Source organism: Lissotriton helveticus, chromosome 5_1, assembly GCF_964261635.1.
Source record: "Lissotriton helveticus chromosome 5_1, aLisHel1.1, whole genome shotgun sequence".
Taxonomy (NCBI): domain Eukaryota; kingdom Metazoa; phylum Chordata; class Amphibia; order Caudata; family Salamandridae; genus Lissotriton; species Lissotriton helveticus.
The window spans coordinates 1,556,278,180-1,556,305,797 of record NC_136065.1 but is presented as its reverse complement, the minus strand read 5'-3'; the positions used below and the strand labels follow the sequence as shown (position 1 = coordinate 1,556,305,797).

At 45.0% G+C, this 27,618-nt stretch overlaps 1 protein-coding gene across 2 annotated transcripts in view; it reads right to left on the bottom strand.

The window, feature by feature from the left end:
- PIK3C2B (phosphatidylinositol-4-phosphate 3-kinase catalytic subunit type 2 beta) overlaps positions 1-27,375 on the bottom strand; it is a 463,326-nt gene extending 435,951 nt beyond the window's left edge. For both annotated transcript variants that reach the window (XM_078644643.1, XM_078644644.1), the window contains exon 1: positions 27,169-27,375. The gene's annotated coding sequence lies outside the window, so the exon portion shown is untranslated. The remainder of the gene's footprint in view (positions 1-27,168) is intronic.
- Between the last annotated feature and the right edge of the window lie 243 nt (positions 27,376-27,618).

Here is a 27,618-nt window from a genome sequence, read left to right as displayed (position 1 = left end):
TAAATTACCCAACTCGGCATGTGCGTCTCTTTGGTTAAACAAATATATTAAGATTGATTTATCACCAATATTCTGGGCAAACAGGGGAATTCATTTCATTAAAGACTTTGGGACAAGAAAAAACACCAGACCTTTCTCTGATCTACAATCTAATATAATCTTTCCGATTTAGATTTTTACGATTACTTTAGGTTTTAAACAGCAATTAGCAAGTTGAGATATAACTCCACACCTGGCCATCCAACCTTATTATACAAATGTATGAATTTAGGCCATATAGCATCACAAATCTGTAGACTGTTGCTGACCTCCCAAACCGCACCTTACTCAAAAACAAATTTAGACATGGAATTCACACAGAGGGTACGTCTCAGGGGAAGTATAACACCCCTGGCTTGGCCGAACATCTGTTTTTCAACCTTTATAGGGAAAATCCCGCATGTGCTGTCGCAAACACAATTCTGTATCTCACTGCATAAGGCATATTGAACTCCTATCAAGCTACATACATTTGGAATTGATGACTCCAATACCTTCTGGAGTTGTAAAGAGATGCCTGGATATCTGTGACACATGCTCTACAACTGCAGATATGTCCTCTCATTGTAACATATACAGATAATGCTAAAATCGGTTTTTTAAAAAAATCAGAATTAATATAGATGCTAACACAGCTCTCTTAGGTATTTATGGTGCCTCGCATGTCCAATACAAATCTTCAATTAGTTGATTTTATGCGCGCCACTGGTACGAAATGGATTCTCTCAGAGAGAAAAAATGCTCAGAATATCCAATTTCACACAGAGTGGGGCTGGCAATGCTACCTCCGAAGTGGTGGTAATGTCTGCTTTCAGAAGACATGCCCCTAGCATACGTCAAGAGCACTCTGGAATAGCCTTGATGAATTCTTACAAAATAATAACCCCCTCGAAGTACATATAGATAAGACAACATGCCATCTTGTTAATGAGTACTATATTATTATCCTACTATCAATGATTTTTCTCTCGGATAACTCTTTTCAAATATCATTACCTGTCCTTACATCTGGGTTCCATGCTAGCTTCTATTCTTCCTTCTCTTCTAAGTCTATATTACGTAATGCTTAGTGTTTTCGTAAGAGTTACATTAAAAGTTAAACATACTTCATAGTCACAATGTCCTCTTCTCTTGATCATGATTTAAGATTTTTTGTTGAAATTTTTAATTGTATTTAATAGGATTAGTACCTAATTATCTACATTTAATGAACTTATTAAACAATCTCACAATCTCATTTTAACCCATTATGTATTTTTGAGTCGGATACATTTATGTACTTAGTACCTTCTTTCCTTGGCAATTGAGTTTACTAAAAACTTTTGAACAGCCGTTGTTGAGGTTGGCGAGTGGCACCGACTCACAAAAGGGGAAGCCTCGAGTGGAAGAAAATATGCAACCCCTCCCAAACCAGTGGTAATAAATAGCACATTAAATACGCCCAATGAACAAAAAAGTATCTAGGGGTCAGAAAAGTGAGAAAAAGTAAGAAAAGGACTCACCTCACAAAATGCCAATGACATAACCAAGTGTTAGTTTCTAAGAAGTGAAGAAACCAAGTGATATATTATGTGTGATTCAATTTAACTAAATACACGTGGGCAAACAAAAATGGGCACAGTAACCTCGAGGGTAGGTAGAATTCTCCCATCAGTTGCCGATCTGTTCCACCATTTTTAACATCATATGGGTTCTCCTTACCCAGGAGACAACGTATCCACAGTCAAAAGATATAATAAAGACTGTGAAAACCCAGTGATTAGTGTTTCAACAAATGGGTGGTGCAGATGTTAAATAAATGTAAATAGGCAACTGAAAAAGCAGTGCAAGTAGTGTAAGTGGTGATAAAATAAAATTGGATCAAGCTGAGTAGAGGTCTAATTTTAATGTTTTCTCTCAGCTCCTCCAAGTCTAAAACAATGTGAAACAAAGACAGATTTAACAAAATATCTGTTCAGCAATTAAAGTTGACATGTTTCTGCATAAGTGGCTAATATGCCACTGCTTTCGTCAGGACCTAGATGTTGCTACTGTTGTATAGTGAATAAGAAAAAAGTTTAAAATTTATATCACCTGAGATTTCAGGTTGAATAATGATGGGAGAATTCTACCTACCCTCGAGGTTACTTTGCCCATTTGCCCTAGATACTTTTTTGTTCATTTAAGTTATTAGTAGGGGCGTGTATCTAGTTTTGGGTCAATAAACTTGCCCTTGGACCCTTGTTCTAAAATAGGGTGTGTTGTATATATTAAATACTCTCACACAACCTGCCTGTATGGATGGAGATAAAATCTAACTGATTAGTCTGTAGACTGTACTATGGTATTATGGTAATAATGTGGACATTGCACTGCAGTAATAAATATATAGATAAACGTACTTTTTTTATTAGTAGACTAGTTCCAAACCTTTTTTATTCTGCCACATTTGTTTTCACTGGCTTAGACACATTGCTACACCTCAGTAAAAAGTGCACAACTGCATATACACATTAAATGGGAAGCAGGTAGCTCCAGGATACCAGAGGCACCATGGCCTTACAACTGAGAAATACTTAACCGAATCACTGTTTTCATAAAAAATCTGACATGGTTCAACTTTAGACAGCCCTGAACTATTGAATTCTGGGAACGTTCACGGAAATTAAAATAATGAAAAACTACCACATAACAATGTGTTTTAAAGTGTATAACCCAGATTAGAAAGACAATTTCCAGTGAATGTAGCAATATAGTATATGAACAAAGCACTACTGCCCACTTCGCAAAGCATACCACGTGACACGAAAACAGGCCTGGGTGGGTTTTTCTGCCTAAGCTAGGATACTCGGAAGAGCTAGGGTTTGGAGTCAGGTAATATAAAGTACAGAAGATAAATGAGTTTACATATGTAACCAATTCATTTTAGCAGTTTACTATCACGCTTCCTGCAGGCAAACAGAAATGCAAGCCTCTGGGGACAAATGCATTTCAATTTATTGCCCTTCACACATTTTACCCATGTGCTTTTATTGGGAATTTCTTATCATTAAAAGATGCATATAGATTTGCCACACTATACTGGACTCATACGAATAGGGGCCACATGTACGAGAAGTTTTAGCAGTCGCAAACGGAGAATTGAGCCGCAAAAGTCTTTTGGAATGTACTAACCCTATTTTGCGAGTCAGTAACCTATTACAGACTCACAAAATAGGTTTTTGCGAGACAGTATTAGGAAGGGGGTGTGTTAAGGGCATCCCTTACTAATAGTGAGCCGCAGGGGGTGTATGACTTTTGTGACCGGAATGCGTTCGCAAAACTTTAGCAGTTTACCGCCTACTTCAAGTAGATGCTAAGCCAGTCGCAAACTGGCAGGCTTCCCCCTAGGAGACCCTTTCCCTTTTGTGAATGGCAGCAAAAAAAGGTTTTAAAGAGCATGCTGGGACCGCTGCCTTCTCTTACAAAGCGAAACTGAAACGTTAAATTTTTCTTTTTGAAAAGCATCCTGTGTTCCTTTAAGGAAAACGGGCTGCATTAAAAAAAAATGCTTTATTAAAAAGCAAACACAGACGTGGTTGTTTGCTATCCCCACCAGGCCACCATTCTTGCGTTTTTAACAATTACTAATGGGTCGCAAATTGTGACCTACCTCATGAATATTGATGAAGTAGGTCAATTGTGACCCCATTAGGAATACTTATTTTTTTCTGAGACACATTGGTACATCGCATTTTGTGACTTCATAATTGCGAATCGCAAAAAGTAGCAATTAGGAACTCACAAAATCTGGCTCTCCTACATGTGGCACTAGATTGCAAAGTTTCAACATTTTGTATACGAGAAGCCACAAAGTGTCTTCAAGTCATGTGTTTTTGTTTAACCAGTCCTGACAACATTCCTTTGCATTCTGGGAGATGTAGTCCCCTCACAAACAATGATGTTTTTTTTTCAGAAGGCTAAGTAAAGTTGTTTGCTGGACGAGGAATGTATCCATCAATACATATGGCATGGGGAACATGCCGAAACCCAGATTCTCATGTGGGGGAGGGAAGGAGGGATGGTTGTAGTGTGGTCGGGTGATTGGTGGCAAATAGGAAGCATACATTAATTAATTTTATATGGGATAAAGTACCCCCACCGTACATTATAGGGATATTGCAAGTCACTGAAGAGTTCCATAACCATATTGAGGAAGCAGCCAAATGCCTTTATATGATTATGGAACTCGAAAGTGACTTACAATATCCTTATCATGTATGCCAGGGGATACTTTAGCCCATATAATACAGGGTCCCACAAACCATTTAAAACCTTAGTGTGTAGCTCTTTCATATGAGAGTGAGCATGTTTGCAAACATGAAGAATAAAAATAAAACATTTAGTGCAAAATTAAACACATCAAAAACCAGTTAGGTAATTGTTGCAAACAGATATCAAAAACAGTTGAATACAAGTCAGTTAAAAAAAGACAAAAAATCTGCAGTAGTTTGGAATGTGTAGAAACATGCAGAAAGATTCTACCTAACCTTTTTCTAAGAGTGCAAAAATAAACATTATCCCTTCTTGTCATTGTAAACTATTAAAATAGTGCAAAAGAAAGAAAAGCAACATTTTAATTGCTTTAAATGAACTATGCTCTCTGACCTGACCTGCCTTTTACCTCGGCTGCTGGCAGATGTCAGAACTTGACTGTAATAACTTATAATAGTGGAGTTCTGGTGTCTATTCTTTATAGGTCACTAGTCACCGATTATAAAGTAATTAGAGACATGCATTCATACAGGGATTACAGAAGCCCATGTATTAGGTAGATACTCAGCCAGTCTTCGCTTCAAATCCAAACACTTTACTCTCGGTGATATGAATGTTTTATTTTCTCCCATTCTAAATCCAGACTGGATGACAAGGAAACAAAATGTTTTTAGCAATAAAGAGGATTGTAGACAGACATTACTCAGCACCTTACTCTGTAATTAAACTGCAAGAAGCCGGGAGCGCACATTTCTGCCCCAGTGCAGGCGAAAGTGGGCTGACCCCAGGGCTTTAAGTGGGATGAAAAAAACTGGGGGTGGGAGGGTCTCTCAAAGGCATGTGGCGGATGTAATTAAGGGAGTGGCTTAAAACATGTAAGCTAAAAAATGTATATATATAGGATACAACAAGTAACATCATACCAACAACAAGTCAGGACTATTGGCTTTGTCAATGATTGTTAGTTGCATAAGATAAATAAGCAGCAACTATGGCTTGTATTATAATATTGAAAAAGCTTCCACTTAAAGCCCTGGTGACATCACAGCAATGTTGCTGCTTCTGAATTTCAGAAAAAAGAAAGGAAATCCAGAGAGAAAACGACTCTTTAAAGGATTTCCCTTCCCCTACAAAGCTCACCTGGCATGACATAATGCTGTAACTTCTCCACTATTGAGAAGTGAGCAGTGTGAGCCCGCGCACATCGACGTGCGTGCTGTCACTGCAGTCCGGAAAAAAGAAGGACTGCCTGTGCCAGGGCACAAAACAGAGCCCGATAGAGACCAGTTTCGAGGCCCCCTTTAAAAAACTGCTAGTGCTCAGCACTGGTGAGACCAGGCCCACTTAAAGTCCCGGCTGACACTCAGACCCATCTTGCATGTTGAAGTGGGTAGAAAAAAATATGCAAATGACAAATCAATGGATCAATGAATGACAAGCACTGGCTGAAACCCACTTGGGCAGGATGGGAGTGGCAACGAGTGGGCGGGATGGGAGTGGCAATGTGGACAACAGGTGGGCGGGAGGGAAGAGTCAGCACGGGCAACGGGTGGGTGGAAAGAAAGAGGAAACGGGTGGGCGGGAGGGAAATGACAACGGGTGGCCGAGAGGGGAGTGGCAACAGAAACAATGGGTGGGCGGGCTGGGAGTGGCAATTCGGGCAACTAGAGAGACTACGCGGGCAAGGGGAGAGCAGGAGGGAAAAAAGCACCGCGGTCAAGGGGAGGGCAAAATGCATCACGGACAAGGGAAGGGCAAAAAACACAGTGGGCAGGGCAACCACGAGACACTCCATGACCCTTTATCCCACTCTTGCAGGGTCCTGCTTTCTTTTTCTGTCACTTTTCCCCGTCTCTCTCTTCCTCCTTTCACCCGTGTGTTTATTTCTCTATTGCTCTGGGTCAATGGGTGATGAGGACAAATAAATACTGGTGCCCAAAAATGAGTGCCGGTGGACCGCACCAGCAACCACCAGCTCAAATTAAGCACTGGTTAGGAGTTGTTGCAGGTGAGCATGCAAACACTGCCGTGCAAGGACCGGCATTGGTTGACAGCTTAGAAGTTGACACTGGGGGGCAGAGTAAGGAGAAGTCAATAGTGGGCTGACAGTGGTAGGCAGTGCGAGGACTTGACATTGGTGTTTAGCGGGGAACCCACAGTGATGGGCAGTGTAAGAAGCTGCTCTCTAACCACTCAGCCTGCATTCCGCTCTTACCCTCCACCTACGCACCCTCACATCACACCATGTGGCTCTCCAATCATCAAATGTTCATGCCACATCCCACAACATCAAGGTTCCGTGCTAGACGCTTTACACTGTTTTTTGTGAATATAGATCACATTTAAAATACTTTTTAAATGATGTGTACAGTTTTTAGCAAATTAACAGTTAACAAAAAAACAGCAACACCGGCCAGGCTAAGTGGTTCCACTTTGCAATTCTGCTGACACGCCGGTGTATATTTAGCGCGCGCGCTTTGAAGGACACTTTGTTTCCTCGTCCTGACATGGAATCAATTAATTTTTGGTCTCCCGGTTCCAGAACTGTCCTGGTCGTTGTTAAGCACGAGGGGCCTTGCGCGGGCAGTTACACAACGGCATTGTTACACGTACAGCTCCCGTCCTCATATGGCCCAGGCTTGTCGCACTACTGCACCCGACACAGGGAAAGGAGTCACGAGTGGCAACTATCCCAGCCAAAAGCACGCACATTTACGCAAGAGATGGAAATGTTACTATTTATTGAAACAGAGACACCAGACAAGCATTCAGTGGTTAACATATAGGTGACGTTCAATTGGTGTAAGATGGTATTAGTGTTGCTCTGTGTGGGGAGGGGTCATGACTCCGCAGAGGCGAGGCTACAGAGATTCACGGTTGTCCTGCCCTACCCTCAATAATTATTATAAACTACTTATTACATTCAGCGCCAGGGAAGCTGGGGGTAAAGAGGGGCCCGTTTCAGACCCATGCGTGGGCCCCCAGAATACATCTGGCCCACACTGCAATGTCAGAGAGCCGTAAGGCAAATACACTTCAAAGATACAGAATTAAAACAAATAACTTATGCAAAAACAGGTTAAACTCACCTTTAACGCACACCTTTGGTTTAAGCTATGCTGTTATTTGCTTGTTGGAAATTATAAATGTTTTTAACCAGAGCACAAGGGATTAAACTAGTTTAGTGAGAAAAAAACATCAAGACCTTTTGGATGGGTATAGGATCAGTTGTGTTAATCTGTAAAGTGGCTTTAATATGAGATCTATAGGGCAGGAACTTGGATAGTTAGGCTACACAATGGTAAAAATAATATTCAATTTAACATGTGGCTTGTAATTGACTTCCTTTTCCTTCTCTGCTGGTCTTTCTGCCACATAATTCTTTAACTAATCTCCTCTGTTTCTCCTTTACTTTCGTGTACTTTCTTATTACATATTTTCCTTTTTTTGAAATGTTGACCAATATATTTTCATGATTTGTTTGGTGTTTACTTAGCACCAGTTTTTCCTTATGTTAACTGGCAATAGCTGTAATAAGTTTCTATTATGAAACAGACGTTTCAATTGCAGTTGTTCAAATGATTATAGGCTACAATCGATGTTATTTTATGAATCCAAATACATTTTCAAACAAAATTGCATTCTAGTAATAAATGTAAATTTATTAGTATAATCTCTTCCAATAACATGTTACTAAGGTACATACTTTCACTTGCATAGCATAAAATGCTGATGGATAATGCCTAGTCCCTACACTCTTCTTTCATAGTTAGGTGGGCAGGTGTCTGTTAATTCAGCTCAACCCAAAGAACATTTATCACATGATACCATTAGGATGTCTTCCTATTGGGCAGAGCTATAGGATGCATCTTCACCGATACATTCTTTCACTGTATAACTACAAACATGATTGGCCCAAAGTAGCCACGTGACTACATGGCTACCTTGGGCCAATCATGTTGCTCAATGTTTTCCTATTGTCAAAAGCATTTTAGAATTCGATTACAAAACACATCGAGTTATAACTCTATAGTTTATCACATGGAGACGTGAGAGAGAGCCATGCAAACGAGAGACTCCATATGAAATCAGACGAAATTTGTCAGAGACCAGCAGAACAAACCATGTCCGGGTAGCTATTCTGGCTTGTAGAAAAGCTCTTCTAATGTTCAAAGAGTCCCGTAGACCTGTTAAACTTCAACGGCCTAGTGGAAAATCAGAAGGTCTCACGGGCCACTCATGATGGGTAGGCCAGCAGGCCTAGGTATGATGATCTTGACAATCCCAAAGAGTGTCTGGAGGCACGGGCCACTCCAGAGTTCTTCCCTATGGGCCACTCGGGTTCCATGTGGCACAACTCTGATCTTCGGTGTGAGTCTTACTTAACAAAATACCGTGAATAAAAAGAGCTGATTTTTCAAGTTGTGAAACCATTATTATCATAACGATAGCATCACTGAAAACAACATCCACTTGTGACCCGGTAAGAATCTGAAAATCACATCACAAGACAGACGACCCAGATCAGTGAACAGGACAAAGTGGCTTCTAACCCACATAGCATCACAACAGATACATATCAGACATAAGGTTTCTTTGGGCAATGTGAGCATTATTATTCTCACTCGCACATCGCTTCATCAGCAAACGTGCATGTGAAGAACAGTGATGCCAGTATATCCAGCAGTAGCTGCAAGACATGCATTTTGGACAGTGTATAATGTTCAAAGTTTTGTGGGTCACTGCCTTCTTGCTCAGGAAGCTGGGTTTCATCACCTCAGAGGTTCTATCTGCAGCTTCCCCCAAAGCAGTTAAATGACTCCAATAAATCTGTCAGGTGTAAATTTGTTGGAATAGCAGTAGCCTACCTCCTAGACCTGTAGGTTTGGCAAGCATGTCTTCTGATAACTGTCTGCCATGTAAAGGAAATATGTGTGTTGTATGCAGGTAGCAGATCCTGGGAGGCGCAGTGTGAACAGGGGTGGGTCAAGGTCAGCGTGCAGCTAAGGTTACCACCTGGACGGTTTTCTACCGGCACTACTGCTATTTTGATTTCTCGATCGGCACAGAAATAAGCAAAATCACCTAAAGACGGTATTTTGAACCTTTATAGACACACTGCTAACAGCAAATATGCATAGAAAACACTTTTAAATGTGATCTAGATCTGCATTAATGATCTATCACGACTAATAATTAAAGTAAACAAAGAAAAAAGTTATGTTAGAAATGAATACGTGCGATTTTGTTTACAGTCTAATTTAGTATCATGTCCACGCGTTTGCAGACTGGTAAAACAACAAATGGCTGGTATTTTTCTCTTTGAAAGGTGGCAACCGTACCTGCAGCAGGTGGCATAAGAGGGCAGAATAGCTCCTAGATTAAATGAGAGGCTGGGCAGTTTGCAAATCTACTCGTGAGTAGCGAGAAGGAAGGCTTTGGGTGGACGGAGCTGGCCGGTCTGAGATGCCCGCCTTGTTTTGTCAGGTCTGATGGAGGGGTAACCAAAAAAAGCGGCGGCAGCCTCTTGGCTGCCAAGCAGTGTTGCTAATCACCTCCACTAGAAGCACAGTAATCTTCAGGGATAGACTAGGGGTCCAGGAGCGGAGCAGAGGGGTGTAAACGATATCTAATCGCTGTTGTATCTTCAACCTGTCTGGTAGCTCCTCAATAGAGATGTGTGCATCCCTCATACCCTGACAATCCACTTCAGGATAGCCTCTCTTTAACACTTCCCCACATCTCGTCAATTAAGCCCTGCATCAGCCTAGCTGCTGGTGAAGCGCATTACTATGTGGGTCTGTCCAGCATACCTGCCCGAGCCCGCCCTGCAGGTCAACACCAGTCTCGAAAACTTCAGTAGATTGGCTCCCCTCCATAAAACATGCAAGCAGGGTGAGCGCATCACTCCGGGGGATTAAGGACACCGTCTCCAGCCCGAAACTACCTATCGACAAATTATTGATGTCTGGTGTGCTAAATACTTCAATGGCTGGAAACCAAGAATAGTGTGCACAGGACACGTCAGGCTATCACACAGCATAAGTAAGGGCCTGGTGCAAGGTGATCGCCTTACATGCATGGACTACACATGTGAAGAGCGTGCTGTCATGCATGGACTTCAATGAAATGAGCAAAGTTGACGCGGCACTATTAGGCGCAGGTGTTACGAAGACAGGAGAGTGAGGGGCTATCCCGTGGGCGTGGATGCAAGCTCTTGCTTCGCGTGTACAACTATAGAACCCGGGTGTATACACCGTCCACGTGACCCGGAGAGTGACGCTAGAGACCGCGGGACACACTCTGAAACCTAAGACGTCCTCTCGCTCCAGCCCGGCGGGGGTGCCGCGCGCCACGCCAGGGAAGCGGCCACACAGTCCTTACTTCCGTCTGGCACACCCTCCTGGTTTTCACACAGTAACCTGCACAGTGTTTTGTTTTACCCGACTCCTAGCGCCTGCGCCGATCCCAGAAGCCTCCGCGCCCTTCGGAGCTTCCCAGTCACGGGTCAGGTGGCGCCCAGTGTCGGGCCCTTCTCATGAACAGGAAAGTCCGCTTTCTGCACTCAGCACCTATCATGCTGCAGCACGTCCGTCCCCAGCACAAAGGCAGGGCCGCCATCGGCAGGAGCGCGGACAGAAGGGCCCTCTGCCAGGCAGGAAGCTGCAGACAAACCCTGGAAGCCCCGCGCTCGGGCCGCATCCGAGGGGAAGCAGGCCTTGGAGCCCGTTCAAGGTGGGGGAGGGGGGATTAGCAATTCCAGCCCGTGTGAAGGACCCTCCATCATTGTAATGCGCCCCATGATGCCCCCCTCCCATGCCTATCCCACATTCAGGAAGAGAGAGAACAGGCCTCTTCTGTGAGCAGCGCATCCCCTGCAAGGCACAGAGCACAGCAGGGACAAGCAGCCCGGGGCAGAACCACTAGGGGCCCACATTAGAACCTGGAGAGCAGGCCGATGCAGGCAACCCCGCGGGGAGACGGTCAACAAGTGGGGCGGGCACCTCTAGGGGCAGAAATTCAACAGTGGGGAGATGAGTCAAGCTAGCAACGGCAGGAGAAAATCAAGAAATGATAGCAAGGCCATGAATGCAATCCAAGAGGCTGACATTCAAAAAAGGGGAGCAGAGCTGTGCTGGAAACCCCACAGGCAGACACTCAAATATGTGCACCGGCTAAGTTGGTCTAATGGTGCGCACGCTGCTGTTCCCACACTGAACCCTCCAGTCGTATAGCCCTCACCAGGCAATTCACACAGTTCTGGCCCCTATCCATCCTGCTTTGGAGTACCCAGCTCTCTCTCAACTACAATTCTTTGGGACCAGACCTCCCCGGGGATCCTCAGGGCCTTTCTCTTGCAACATCTAGTTGCAGCAGTATGGTTGTGCCGCCTCTATTTCAAAGGACCTCTTGGAGCCCAAAAAAATCATCAATCCTCTGCCTCTCTTCAATCAATCAATCAGCATTTGTAGAGTGCAGCACTGTCACCCATGGGGGTATCTGGGCCACTGCCATAACATAAGCCCCCACAGCACCTGCGGGGCGCCCCCCAGCTCCAGGGGGCTCAGTCAGCAAAAGTGCTAGGAGCAGGGCTGGAGTCGGGGTACCACACGGGTGGACGGCATCCCCCTACTTATTTTACCAGGAGCTCAATTACTGGAGCAAATGGAGCCACACATTCACTCTTTGGCCTCTCTGGGGCGAGATCGGAGCTCATTCAGAACGCTGCTCACACGCTGGCTTCTTTGATTAAATCACATCTGAGGGGTGATCGAGGGAGGCAATGAGTCTGATGGTGCAAGCCACCTTTCGTGATGGCACTTCCTGTCGTCACGTCAGCGTCCCCCCACTTATTTTTTTGGAACTTGTGCCCTGGCTAGGAGGGGGGGCCCGCACAGTGGGGCAGATTTATGATAACTGGCGCATCCCCAGGGATGCGGCAGTTATTTTGCGCCGCTGCTCCGCCACCCATGGTGCGCCGCATTTACAATGCGGCGCACCATGGGGCAAAAACGGCACAGATGCGTGACGCATCTGTGCCGTAAAGGTGGCGCATTGCTGGAGTTGCGTCGCAAGCGCGACGCAGCTCCAGCAAGGCTCGGGGGTGCCCCATCTATACAATGCTGCGTCAAGACCTACGCCTGCTTCAAGCAGGCGCAGGGTTTTGACGCAGCATTGGCCTGAAAGTGACTGAGTGAAATCTTATAGATTTCACTCAGCCACTTTTGCGAGGCGCACCTGCCCCGGAACGCCCACCCTGCGCCGGAATGCCCACAAGTGGCGCAGGGCTTTACAACGTGACGCATCTGCCTAGATGCGTCATGTTGTAAATGGGTCGTAGGGATGCGCCACGTTTACGCCGCAGTTGTGTGACGCAAACGTGGCGCATTCCCATCATAAATCTGCCCCAGTGTGCTTTGCAGGGAGGCCCCCTCAAGTTCCGTTACGCCACTGATCTGGACGCTGGGGTGCAAGGTCTCCATCAAAAAGCCAGGTCTTGAGGAAACGGCGGAAAGAGGGAAGAAACCAGCAGAAAAAGCAAAACAGAGAGCACAAAAAAAAGTTGAAAATGCAAATCAGGCTCATATGTCCTCTCGAAGTCTCGGGGAGATGGAAGTCCAGCATTTTGTAATTGGTCAAGTGTGATGCATGTCTTTCTCCAGATGAAGCATTCTTTAACTGTTCACACATAACGCGGTGAATACTCCGATGGGAGTATGTAATATGGACAAGATGAAGATATTGTCACTCAATGTTAAAGGTTTGAACCAACCGATCAAAAGACAAAAAATCTTGGATTATGTGCGTAGGTTGAAAGGCGATATTGTATTGCTACAAGAGACGAAGCTGGAAGCTAAGCTGTTTTATCACTTGAGGAACAAGTTTTACAACGAAGTTGTGGGTGCAGAATCTGTTCACAAAAAGAATGGGGTGTTGATTCTTGTCGCGAAGAAATCAAAGTTGGAGGTTTTGTCTCATGAGGCTAGCTCGGACGGGAGGTGGGTTACGGCCAGACTAAGCAAAGAAAATACGGAATTTTATGTTACGAACATATATGCCCCTAACACCAGTGACCTTAAGTTTTGGGAGGGCTTAAATAAACATATGGAAAATATCCCAGATAACGCTGTTCACATAGTGGGTGGTGATTTTAATCTTCCAAAAGATGCAACGCTAGATAGGGACTCCCACTGCCCTTTCAAGCCAAACAAATCTCATAGAGCCTTCAATAATCTGTGTGAACGCTTTCATTTAGTGGATGCGTGGAGGCTCCAGAATCCTACAGGGAGGGATTATACCTTTTATTCTACACCGCATGACTCATACTCCAGGATTGACTACATCCTCATAACACAGAATGGGGTACCCAGTATAGAGTCTACCAACATAGAGCCTCGTGTGTTGTCGGATCATTCTTGTATTTCCCTGTCCATTGCAAATGCCAAATCATCTCCCCGTCAGACGTCTTGGCGCCTGAATGATGAGATATTAAGCGACGCTCAACACAGATCTACAATACAAGCTGCCATTGTCTCTTACCTGCAAATTAATAAAGAAGGGGACACATCGGATCTTATTAGATGGGATGCTATGAAAAGTACATTACGGGGAGTATGTATCAAGATTAGGTCTGCCATGAATAAAAATTATAACGCGAAATTAGAATCCCTTGAAAGTGAAATTAGAGATCTTGAAAGTAAGCATTTAAGGTTAAGAGACGATATGACTCTTTATGCTCTGGCAAATAAGAAATATGAACACAATAAGTTAATAAGTGAAAGGGCGGGAGTTTGGCTAGACAAAGGAAAGAGGTTTAAGATTTGCGAATCCAATAAAGCGGGAAAGAGTCTCGCTTCATATTTGAAATTTAAAGTGCAAATAAACTGTATTAACATCCTTAAGGACGCCTCAGGGAACTCACATTCTGATCCAGACAAGATAGCTGAGGTATTTAGAGTGTTCTATGAGGACCTGTATGCAAAAAATACAAAAGGTGGAGGAAGATAAAATTAAGAGTTATTTGGATGAGTGTGACCTCCCAAGGCTGACCGCTGAAGACCAGATTAGTCTAAATGGCCCAATCAGTACTGAAGAAGTGGAAAGCGCGATTAAAAAATTGAAAACAGGGAAGGCACCAGGCCCAGATGGCTTTACAGCAAAATTCTATAAAACATTCCCAACTATGTTAACTGGGCCCTTGATAAACCTATTCCAAGAAATAAATAGCTCTGGTGAAGTAAAAGGCACCCTGGCGGAGGCAACAATTGCAGTACTCCCGAAGGAAGGGAAAGACCCATCGCTCCCAAAAAACTACAGGCCAATTTCGCTAATTAATATTGACTGTAAGATTCTAGCAATGATACTTTCCGCACGTCTTCAAAAGGTGCTCCCACAATTAGTCCATCCATCTCAAGCGGGCTTCCTAAAGCATAGGTTGTCCAGTGATAACACACGGATTTTGGCGCATGTGTTGGAAAAATCTAAACTTCTAGAAACCCCTACAGTAGCGATAACGTTAGACGCCGAAAAGGCCTTCGATAAGGTTGATTGGGTCTTTCTCAAAGCAGTCCTCAATAAATTTAATTTGGGGGAAACATTTACACGGCTAGTGATGTCACTTTATTGCTGCCCCTCGGCGCGAGTTAGAGCTGGTGGATCGTTCTCATCTTCCTTTTGCTTAAAGCAAGGTACGAGGCAGGGGTGCCCTCTATCACCCTCGTTATTCTTGTTGGCAATTGAACCATTCTTACATCATATAAGGGAAGATCCTAAAATTGCAGGTATACCCTTTGGAGACTGCACGGTTAAATTGACAGCATACGCAGATGATGTGCTTGTCCTGTCTGAAAGGGCGGATGAGGCAGTGTCTGCACTCATGTCGGACATTGAAGACTTTGAGGGTTTCGGGCTATAAGCTCAATAAAGACAAGACGGAGGTCAAGCTGCTAAATAACATAGGGGATAAGGGGATCTTGGGGGATTCTGGTCTTACATGGCAGCCCAAATGCTTTAAATACCTGGGGTTGGACTTCGATAAGGATTTAGTCTCCACTTTAAAAGTAAATGAAGAATCGACTTTGAAAAAAGTATCTACTCTTCTAGAAAGTTGGTCCCCAAAGTTTCTCTCATGGTGGGGTAGGGCAGAAACTCTCAAAATGATGTCAACACCATTAGTTAACTACATGGCAAGTATGCTCCCTATGACGTTCTCTAATAATTTTGTCTTAAAAATAGACCAGCTGTTTGGTAACTTCCTGTGGCGGGGCAAGAAAGCCAGGATATCCCTAAAGAAATTACAACTGGCAAAAGATAAAGGTGGCCTGGGGCTACCATCGTTCAGAAACTATCAGACAGCCTTTCTGTGTAAGCAAGGTGCTCAATGGTTAATGAAATCACCAACTTACACTCCTGTGTGGATTGACATTGAGAGATCAATGGTGGGCAAGGCTCCTCTTGAGTCTTTAATCACCATGGATCTGTCACACCTCCCTCACTCCAGATACATATTGTTAAATACCAGAAGGGCCCTACTTAGACTTGACCAAACGCACAAAACCAAATTGACATTCTCTAAATCATCATGCATGTCATTATGGAGAAACCCCTACCTTAAACACACGGGTGTGGAACTCTTCTGGGAGTCATGGTCCGAAAAAGGTATTAACCTGGCTGGAGACTTATATGACAACAGCGAACCAATCCCGTTCTCAAGCCTACAAACGAAGTTTGACCTAGCCCCGATAGACTTCTATAATTTTCTAAAAGTTAAGGCGACATTAACCAACCGTAATTTCACACCCTACAATCCGTGGCTGATAACACATCTCCCACGCATCATGCACTCAGGTCACTTCGTTTCCAAGGTGTATAAACTGTTGCTACCACTGCCCAGCAAATCTCACAAAAAAGTTGAAGCGAAATGGGAAGCGGAACCTAACTCCACAGGAATAGAGTGGGATTGGGAATTGATTCATAAGTCAGCACTTGCCCACAAAGTATCACCCATCCTATTCCAGACGAAGTATATGCTCATAAATAGGTCGTTCTGGACTCCGGAAAAGCTATTTAAATGCAAATTACGTGATTCTCCGAAGTGCTGGAATTGCCAATCAGGGACTGGTGATCTTCCTCACATGTTATTCAACTGTCCCCTGCTGGAAGAATACTGGGAGAAAATATTTGTATGCATTCATCATGTGTTTAAGATAAAGCCAATAAAGGAATTTGTATATGTCATTCTAGGGGGGTTGGAACCGCGTTTAGCAAATGAGCATGATCGCCAGCTTTTGGATTTAATGTTGACACTGGCATGTAAGGTTATTTTGTGCAAGTGGAAATGTGCTAAGGAAGTAAATTTCAAAATTTGGCAGGAATGGCTGTCTTTCCTCAGAGGTGCCACGAATCAGGCGTTACAGTCCTCTACGTGGAGTCCATCTAATAAGAAATTATGGAAGACACTAGACAGTTCATCCCTCCACTTTGAACCGCCTTGAAGCAATATGACCTGGTAGTAGTACCTTGGATATATGGGTGTGATCCTAGTAGCTATGTCAGAACTATCCCCATTCATCCACACGTCAAGTGTTTAACAACTTGATCAATAACCATGTGACAAGCAAGAGTGATTCTTCTCTTTATTCTCTTTATTTCTATCATTTGTAGTTTCTGTATTGGTCTGACAACATCTGTATTAATTCACTTTTGATGGAAGATTTAATGTAATGTCTTTTGCTTTGTTTTCTTACTTCAATAAAAACGATTTGAAATAAAAAAAAAAAAAAGAAAAAAAAAGAAAATGCAAATCAGGGCAGAACAACAAGCGGAAGGCAAAAAAGAGCAGGAGGTGGCAAAACAGAGCAGTAAAGGCAAAACGGAGGACAGAAAAGGCAAAACAGAAAGTAGAAAATCAACCAGAAAAGGCAAAAGAGGGTAAAACAGGGGCCAGAAAAAGAAGCAGAAAGGTCACAGCAGAGGGCAGAAAGAGAAGCAGAACAGACAAAACAGAGCAGAAAACAAGTAGAAAAGGCAAATCAGGGTTGAATAACAAGCGGAAGGCAAAACGGAGCAGGAGGTGGCAAAACAGAGTACAGAAAAGGTAAAACAGAGGGCAGAAAAAACAAGCAGAGAAGGCAAAACAGAAGGCAGAAAAAAAAGCAGAAAGGGCAATACAAAAGAAGCAGAAAAGAAAACAGAGGGCAGAAAAAAGCAGAGGAAGGCAAAACGGAGCAGGAGGTGGCAAAACAGAGTACAGAAAAGGTAAAACAGAGGGCAGAAAAAACAAGCAGAGAAGGCAAAACAGAAGGCAGAAAAAAAAGCCGAAAGGGCAATACAAAAGAAGCAGAAAAGAAAACAGAGGGCAGAAAAAAAGCAGAGGAGGGCAAAACAGAGCAGGAGAGGGCAAAACAGAGCAGGAGAGGGCAAAACAGAGCAGGAGAGGGCAAAACAGAGCAGGAGAGGGCAAAACAGAGCAGGAGAGGGCAAAACAGAGCAGGAGAGGGCAAAACAGAGCAGGAGAGGGCAAAACAGAGCAGGAGAGGGCAAAACAGAGCAGAAGAGGGCAAAACAGAGGGCAGAAATACGAGCAGAAAGGGCAAAACAGAGGGCAGAAAAAATAAACGGAAAAGGTAAAACATGAAGGCTGGAAAAACAAACAGGAAAGGTAAAACAGAAGGCAGGAAAAACAAACAGGAAAGGTAAATCAGAAGGCAGGAAAAACAAACAGGAAAGGTAAAACAGAAAAACAAGCAGAAAAGGCAAAACAGAGCAAGAGAGGGCAAAACGAGCAAGAAAAACAAACAGAAAGGGCAAAACAGGGGGCCGAAAAAGAAGCAGCAAAGACAAAACATAGGGCGGAAAAAACAGAGCTGAGGAGGGCAAAACAGAGCTGGGGAAGGCAAAACAGAGCTGAGGAAGGCAAAACAGAGCTGAGGAAGGCAAAACAGAGCTGAGGAGGGCAAAACAGAAGGCAGAAATACGAGCAGAAAGAACAAAACAAAGGGCAGAAAACATAGCAGAAACAGCAAAACAGAGGTAAAAAAATAGAAAAACAGCAGAAGAGGGAAAATCAGGGCAGAAAAACTAGCAGAAAGGCAAAACAGAGCAATAAATGAGCAGAAGAGGCACAAACAAAGGGCAGAAAAGACAAAACAGAGGAGGGCAAAACAGAAGGCAGAAAGGGCAAAACAGAAGGCAGAAATATGAGCAAAAAGGGCAAGACAGAGGGCAGAAAAACAGAGCAGAAATGCCAGAATAGAGGGCAGAAAAACAGAGCAGAAGAGGGAAGAACAGAGCAAAAGAGGGAAAAACAAGGCAGAAAAAGGCAAAACCGGGCGGAAAAAAAGCAGCAAGGCAAAACAGAGCAACAAATGAGCAGAGAAGGCACAAACAGAGGGCAGCAGATAGACAGGCAGCAGAGGGTAGCGGACTGCACTCAAGCTGGACAGGAGAAATGTTGCTGGGGGAGCTGGCACGAGGACCTGCTAAATGGGGTCGCTCTGCGTCGTCCTCAAGTAGGTATGGGGGGGGTTGGGGAGAGAGAAATGGCAGAAGGAGGGAAGAAACAAGCAGAAAAGGCGAAACATAGGGCAGTTAAACAGCAGAAAGGGCAGAAAAGAGGTCAGAAAAACTAGCAGAAGGCAAAATAGAGCAAGAGACGAGCAGAGGAGGCACCAATAGAGGGCAGCAGGTAGACAGGCAGCAGAGGGTAGCATACTACAGGCAGGCTGGACAGGAGAACGGACAGGAGAACTGTTGCAGGCACAAGGACCTGCTCAATCAGGTCGCACTGCGGCCTCCGTTAAGTAGGACCTGGGGCAGGGGGAGCGCAGAGTGCTAGGTGGCAGGAGGTGGGAAACAGCAGGAGGTGGGAAACGGTGGGAGAGGGGAAAACGAGCAGAAAAGGCAAAACAGAGGGCAGAAAAACATGCAGAAAAGGCAAATCAGAGCATAAGATGGCAAAACAGAGCAGAAAGGCAAAATAGAGGGCAGAAAAACAGAAGGCAGAAAAAAAAGGCAAAACAGAGGCCAGAAAAACTAGCAGAAAAGGCAAATCAGAGTAAGAATCGAGCAGACGAGGCAGAGGGCAGCACGTAGACAGGCAGCAGAGGGTAGCGGACTGCGGTCAAGCTGGACAGGAGAACTGCCGCAGGGACAGCTGATACGAGGACTTGAAGTGATGCCTTCGTCCTTAGCTAGCCTTGTTCTCTGCGCCGTACAATTATGCAGCATAATTGGGCACTTTTTGTGATGGCATTACCTCATTACTAAAGCATTTTTCACACCTGAATGCTATCTTGACAAAGTTTTCAATTCAGTACCAGTTTGACACCCAAGCACAGCAATAAGCAAAAGAAAGGTGACCATCTACCTTTGCAAAGAGCCTGCCAATGCATGGTAACCCGTTTTAGTAACTTTTGATCCGTTTGAACTAGAAATATTATTTTTTTATCTGTATATTATGTGACAAATGCAACAAATACATAATTATGCAATACACTTTGAAACCGTAAACTCCAATAATTCCAGTGGCCCTGGTTATTATAGCCTTGTTTTCACTACGTTATCAGGGTTGCACTTGTTCTAACTCCTCTGCATGCTCTCAGCACTGTGCTTGTTCTTGGTACTGTACTTATGTGGACTATGCACCAGGGGCCTTCTGATAATGACCTGTGCCGATCGAGCCAGAGCAAAGCCCCCGTCTTTTTGATTCTGAGGCATCTGAAGTTCATACACAGAACGTGGACCATCTCCGAGTTAATGGATAAACTTGAGACAGAGCAGGTTACAGTCAGAGGCAATCTCTAATTCACCGTTTCTAATTTGTTCGGTCTAAAGTTCATGCATTAACTCAAAAAAATGCAAAATTCCATGTTATATATATGAAATGTAGACACGTCAGATGCAAAAAAAGGGGGGGGGGTCAGTTCTGCACTGAGCCAGTAGTGCACAAGATCATGATATAGCATTTGTTTATGTGGCATATCATTTCCATGCTATTCTTGATTCCGGTGCTGCACCAGGCGTGGTTACCATAGTAATCTGTGCTATGCATGCATGTGATGCTATACTTGCACTCTGTGCTGTACATGTTCTTTTTTTACTTCTGGGTTTTAACAGTACAGCTATCAAACTGGTACACTCCTCTTAGTATCCGTAGTTCTGCCTTTCAACCACTAGCTTTATTTGACCAGCCTCTTTTAGCCATTGGCTGCAGACTTTGTCAATCACATCTTAATTCAGCCTAATACAGTATTTATTTCACCTAATGTTATTGGCTGTTTGGATGTATCGTTCCACCTCCAATAGAGTGCTTGCATTAAACTGTTTGCTCCTTTTGGCTTCCCCTTGTGTGCCTCACTCGAAGTCTTAGGCCTACTAGCTTTGTCAATGCTTGTCTACACTTGTAGATGCTAAACCGGTTTCTGGTGTTATGCTTATTCTCTGGGCTCTGTTTGCTGTTGGTATTAAATGTGTTCTCCTTGTTCCATTTATTTTTGGTTCTACACCCAGGGTCAGGCTAGGAAACAAATAGGCCTGTCACCCTACACCTGCAGTTTGTGCAATATGTACTACTTTTAATTAATACTGTGCCTATTCTCTAAATTGTAAGTGCCTGCAGTGTTGCGCTCCTTCTCAGTGAGGTTCTTATTTGCTGTGCTTTATTTATATTCAGTCATGTAAAAAAACACAAGGGACACCCTACTTACCTTAGGAAAGAATGCAAAATTGCTGAGCGAAGGTGGAGAAAGGCATACGACCCTGTACTCAAGACCCAATACATTCGGGTGCAAAAAAATTACCATAGAAACATCTGCAGGACGCGAACGGCATATTATGCCAAAGAGATCAATACTAGCCAGAATCCATCTAAGACCATTTTTAAAATTCTAAAAGACCTCAGCGCAAAAAAAAGCTACAGAGAAAACTAATGCCTCTCCTATACTATGTGAGAAATTGGCTTCCTTCTTCATTGACAAAATTCGGAAAATATACAACTCCTTCCCAGCTACACCATGTCTTAATCCCTCAGCCACTAAGCCAACTTACAAACTTACTAACATACCTGAGCTATGCCAAGGGGACTTTCTCAAACTCTGTGGAAAAATAAAATCAGGCTCGCCTACGGACCCCCTAAAACTTACGCAATTTAGAGCTGCAGACATGCTGATACTCAACCCCCTTCGTGACATTATAAATTCCACATTATCTACTGCCATAATACCCACTAGATGGAAGCAGGTATGGGTATCCCCCATTATAAAAAAAACCCAATGCTGGACCCCACTCTGCCTGAGAATTTCAGGCCTATCTCACTGCTCCCCTGGCCAGCCAAAGTGGCCGAGTCACACGTCAATACCATTCTGATGAAATTCCTTGGGTCCAATGCCATTCTGGACGCATCCTAGAATGGCTTCCGTGTGGGCCATAGCACCGAAACGGCACTCCTGAGTGTGACGAAACACCTCCGGTCCATTATGGATTCCGGCCAGATGGCAGCACTGTTATTACTTGATCTCAGTGCTGCCTTCGACACGGTCTCACACGAGGTACTGCTATTTCGTTTAGAGGAAGCAGGAATTATGGGGCAGGCCCTGGATTGGTTCACGGCATTCCTGTCTGGAAGATCCTTCCGGGTCTCCACTCCTCCGTTCCTTTTTAACCACATCGGTGCTCGATGAGTTCCGCCCCTGTGCTGGAATATGCAAAAACCCATTATTCATGACGAGCTGGGCTCGTCATGAGCGTGCTGGGAGGCTACTGCATGACGAGCCCAGCTCGTCATGAGCGTCGAAGGGGTTAAAGAACGTTCCATCAAACAGGGAGTGCCTCAGGGCCCTGCGCTCAGCCAGACGCCATTTAATATATACGTCCAACCACTGGCTGAGGTCGCCAAAAAATGGGGACTATCAATAGTATCTTACGCTGACGACACCGAGTTAGTGGTAACTCTGAGGGACGTAGCGTGACTGAACATGCAGAACTTCAAGCAGGGCCTTACGGCTATAACCAATTGGATGGCAGCAAATTACCTACAGTTAAATGCTGGCAAGACCGAGGTCTTGCTAGTAGGTAAGGAGGCTGCGGCATTGGGGACACATGGTGGCCCGAAACTCTCGCCAACCCACCTGCGCCCAAAAGTGAGGTTAAAAACCTCAGAGTCTGGATTGACTCCTCTCTCAACTTTACCCATCAGACCAAAAAGGTTGCTGCTACGTGTTTTGGGATCCTCCGGAACCTCAAGCCGATCCTAAAGTTCTTTGATCCCCATATGCGTCAGCTCGTGGTACATTCTTTCGCAGCTGGACTATGCGAGCTCTCTACTTCTGGGGCTCAATCAGGCAGAGAAAATAATGCTGCAACGAGTACAGAATGCAGCGGCCAGAGCCTTGACAGGTCTCCCCCGCCACCACTCGGTTGCCAACACTCTCACCAAACTCCACTGGCTCCCGGTAGAAAAGAGGATCCAATTCAAATCTTTGTGACTCGCATTCAAAATTTTGAAAACTGCCTGACCACCCATGTTATGTCTCCTCTTGACAGCGTACACGCCCCTACGAACACTCCGTTCGGAAGGCCAGAATTTGGCAATGGTTCCACGTATCAAGCTAGCGCGGATGGGAGGACGCTCCTTCCGGTATCTTGCAGCAAAGCTCTGGAACGCCCTTCCTCTCCAGATTCGTGGACTAAATGACCTTCTGTCATTTAGAAAGGCCATTAAAACCCATCTTTTCTGTTAAACTGCTACGTTATATGTTTACCACTTCTCCATCTGCTGTGGCTGTCTCTGTTACCTCCTATGAAAGCGCCGGGACGCCCCTTTGCTGGGGCAGCCATGCGCTATAGAAGATCATATAACATAACATAACATACTCACACGGAACCACGGTACATTACAGTTTAAACAAAAAAACAGTGGTTCCTGTGGACACAATGATTAATATCACAATATAATTCTTAGCACAATCGCAGTTAACTAGGAGTCTATCAATGGCAGGGAAAGAAGAAAATGTAACAAAGGGGGTATAGAGAAACAAGCTGTTTTATACATGAAAATTCACACATTTGTTATAAATGTATCAGTGTTAAATGTCCCAAGTGAAAAAAGGGTGAAACCTATGAGTATCAATTGTGACTTTTGTGCCATAAAAACAAGGTTTCAATGTTGTTACAGAAGACGACCATTTAATGGATACACAATCAATATTGACAGTTTCCTAGTTTAATAGTAGGAACTGGGATTGGTTCGTTTTAAAATTGTTGACGACGTTTTGACCCAGCTACCAATGTGGGATCTCATCAGGACCTATCAATGTAGGGACACCTGTCAACATTGATTGTGTATCCATTGAATGGTCGTCTTCAGTTACAACATTGAAACCTTGTTTTAATGTCACAAAAGTCACAATTGATACTCATAGGTTTCACCCTTTTTCACAAGGGACACTTAACACTGATACATTTATAACAAATGTGTGAAATGTCATATATAAACAGCTTGTTTCTCTATACCGCCTGTGTTACATGTTCTTCTTTCCCTGACATTGATAGACTACTAGTTAACTGTGATTGTGCTAAGAATTATATTGTGATATTAATCATTAAGTGTCCACAGGAACCACTGTTTTTTTCTTTAAATTATTTATATTCAATGCTGTGCTTGTTTTGGCACTTTTCTTGCTCTCAGTTCCGACTTTGTTCCTGATGCTTTTATGATCAGAAGGAGAGTAGTTAAAATAAGTGTACCGCAAAGTACAAGTACAGCACTTGTTCTTGGCCCTGGACTTGTTACTGTTGTTTTGTGTTCTTAATGGGCTTGTTGTCAGTGATGTTCTTGTACTGGGCCATGTGCCCTGCTCTCCGAGATGTACTTGTTCCCTTTGCTGCGCATAACATCTTTGTAAGGCTGTACCTGCTGATTTTATCTTCAAGGAGGTGTGGCTTCTTTGTGATTTACTTGGTGGTGGTGCTGCACCTGTACATTTGTTACTGTGCGGTACTTGTTCTTGGTACATAGCTAGTGAATTATGTGTGTTCTGGGCGCTGCACCTATGCTTGGATCTGCATGTGCTCTTACTGTAGCACTTCTCAGGGGTGTGCCTGTTTTAAAGATCTGCTTAAAACGCCGAGCCTGGTTTCTCAGCTGCATTTGCTCTTGGTGCTAGCCTGTTTTAGGGCTGTTGTGCTTTTCCCATGCTGCACATGTTCTTGGCGCTACGTCTACTGCTTCAGGTGATCTACTTCTATTTGGCGCACTGTTTCTCTGAGTGCTACACATTCTGGGTGCTGCAACTACATCGTGTGATGCTGTTGTTCCCATTATGTACTTGTTCTCTGTGCTTGTCCTAAGTCAGTCTCCAGTCAGTCTCCAGTCAGTCTCCAGTCAAACTTTAGACAAAATCATAACTTTACTAATACTAAATGATTTCTGTGAATACCAAAAGTAATAGGACAGACTTAGGACAAAATCCTGACTTTACTACTACTAAATGCCTTCTGTGAATACCAAAAGTAGTACGTTTAGGATTTTGTTTTAAGTTACTTCTGTGAATCGGGCCCAGGGTGTTCAAATTTTCGCATAGGCTGCCCCTGAAGAGGCCTCGAGGGGCGGCGCCATAACAGCCGCTGGAGCCCTTGAAAAATCCGGTTTGGGCCGCTATGGAGTGCCCAGAGGTAAGAGGGGAATACCCCCTTGCAGCAGAAAGTGCGCCAAAGAGGCGCCGAGGAACCTGGCTATTGGGGGGCCGGGGGGCCTTTGAACCCCCAAGAGGAGGAAGCCACCTGTATGGCTAATGGCAATGGGGGAGGGAGGGCTATAAGGCACTGCTCAGCACAGCTCACTTATTGTCATCATGGTGCTGGGGGAGCGGCGCACTGGAAAATCTCGAGACCCACACCTAAGGAACAGCAGTGTTGCAGTGCTGGACGGCAGGCGAGGTGGCAGATAAGAGGGGGTACAATGGTTGGTTATGGAGGGACACTGGCAGGGCTGTGTAGGAGGAGGGCCACTCACTTTGGAATGCCTTAAGGCAGGGTGAGTAAGCCCGACAGAGGGCTGAAAACGGAGACGGCGCTCGCAGCCCAGACCCGCCGGACGGCAGGGCACAAAAGAGAATGACAAGGTAGCAAGTTTGGGCCTAACTCTGGGGAGAGGCTACCCCTCACACGCAAGGGGCATAGAAATCAACAGAACAACTTTATGACACCGGAAGTGGCAAGAAATGCGGTATACCTGCAAAAGAGCGGAACAACGAACTGTCAGGGTTGTTTACAAACCAAAGATGTTCAAATGATGTGTCATATGCAATGTATGATAGACCTCAATGGTGATTTATGGCCAGGGTCATAAAATTATGACCAGGGCACAGTAAGTAAAGAGATAATTATACATGTCATGGAAATACAACTAAGGCCAACATCGACCACATGACTAAAACATGTGTTGGCTGTTTATTAGATGTACACATGTAAGAAGGTTGCATTCCATTTTGGAGCTGGCACAGTGCGGGGGTTATCTAGGCTCTATACTTGTTTTAGACCCACGCTTGCAGTCGTGTTATACTTGTTTAGTGTGCTTGTTACCCGCTTATACCCTATATAATTTGTATTCGTTCCCAATACTTAGCCTTTCGTCATTCTGTACTTATTGGTACTGTCTTTGTACTTGTTTAATGTTGGGTAAGTGTTTTCTCAGTGCTGTACTGGTTCTCTGCACTACACTTGTTACTCAAACTGTATTATTCTATGTACTGACTGTATTATTAGCATCTCTCTTGTTTTGGGCCCTGCTCTTATTTTCGCATGAGACTTGTTCTCTCTATTTCCTCCACGTGCCATGCTGGTCCTTATTTCTGTTCCAAGCATCGAGTATTCAGTGCAGCATTTGTTTTTGCGCCTGCACGTATTCTCAGAGATGCACTGTTTCTCTCATTCGACAATACGTGGGTCTGGAGTTGAGCATGTGATCAGATCTATACTAGCTTCTGGCGCTGTAATTGCCATTCGTGTGCTCGATGCTGCACTTGTTTCCTATCTAGTACATGTTGTTGGGCCTGCGCTCGCTGTCTCTTCTGTGGTTGGTCTATGTGCTGTGAGGGGTCTTTGGGCTGCACTCGTTCAGTCTTGCACTATTCCTCAATGTGGCATCCGTTCTCAGGGCTGCACGTGCCTCCCCCCGCATTAACTCACGCACTCTGTGCTTCGAGCCTTTGTCAGATCTTCTGTTTTGCTGGCAGCACGCGCGCACGGGTTCTGAGTGTCACACGACACAATTTCAAGAGATGGATTCTGGACATGTACATGCAATGGGGTACCTGCACCGTCCATACATTGTTACTCCTGCTCTGGGTCTCAGAGCTAGTGTTGGCCTGCGACTGTCAGTCAGTGTCTGTCGGCCGCTCTGTGTCCTCTCCATCTCTCCCGTTCCATCCTTCTGCGCCCCTCTTGCCCTCCTCACCCTTCACTCGCCTGGGCCCTTCGATGCCCCGTCTGCTCTCAGCATCCTTCCCCTCGCGCGCGCTGTCTCTCCCATCCTCTCTCTCCCACCTGCACCCTCCTCCCAGTGCTGCGGCGCCCCCTTCCTTGCTCTCCGCGCCCCCTCCTCCTCGGTCACCCCCTGCTCCAGTTACGCTTGGTTGGGCTCACGGTGAAGTGTGGGAGAGCATCGGAGGTGGGCGCGGGGGCTATCGGTTACAGCGCAGACTCCAGCTCCGGCAGAACAAGTGCTTGACTCTCCCATCCGCCCCTCTCTCTCGCGGTCTGCTGCCCGTCGCCCATCATGCACTGCTGACCTTCACTCCTTGCACCCTAGCGCCCCGACACAGCCTGGGCAACTCGAAGCGTTATACAAAGGATGTTACACAAATACATGAGAAATACACATTTGTAAGGCTCTCTTACCGGCGCTGCTGCATTGCAATCCCGCCCCCTGGGCAGGCTGAGCTGCCTCTGGGAGCCCTGGAAGCGGGGCGGGCGGTACGGGAGAGCGCCCGGCCTTCGTCTCCAGTGCAGAACCCGGGATCCGAAGCACATCCAGGGCTGCCAGGGAGCTACGCAGGGGTCCTCCACCTCCAGCGGTACAGGCAACTGCACTGCCTCCCTGAGCTCAGAGAAAGGCCTGGGGGAGGGGACCATCACAATGGGCTTCGGGGAGGCCCTGCGCCACCTGCTGGACGATGAGGGAAGCGCGGCAGAGATGCCTGGCACAGGCAGGGTGCTAGGAGAGAGGTCAGAGTATTTCTCCATTACTAGCGGTATACAGCAGCTACGTCACTTAGGGCTAGCAGCGACAGGCCTTTAGGACCCCCTCGAAGTCTCCTCGCAAACGAGCACCCCAAGGGCTTGAGGCAG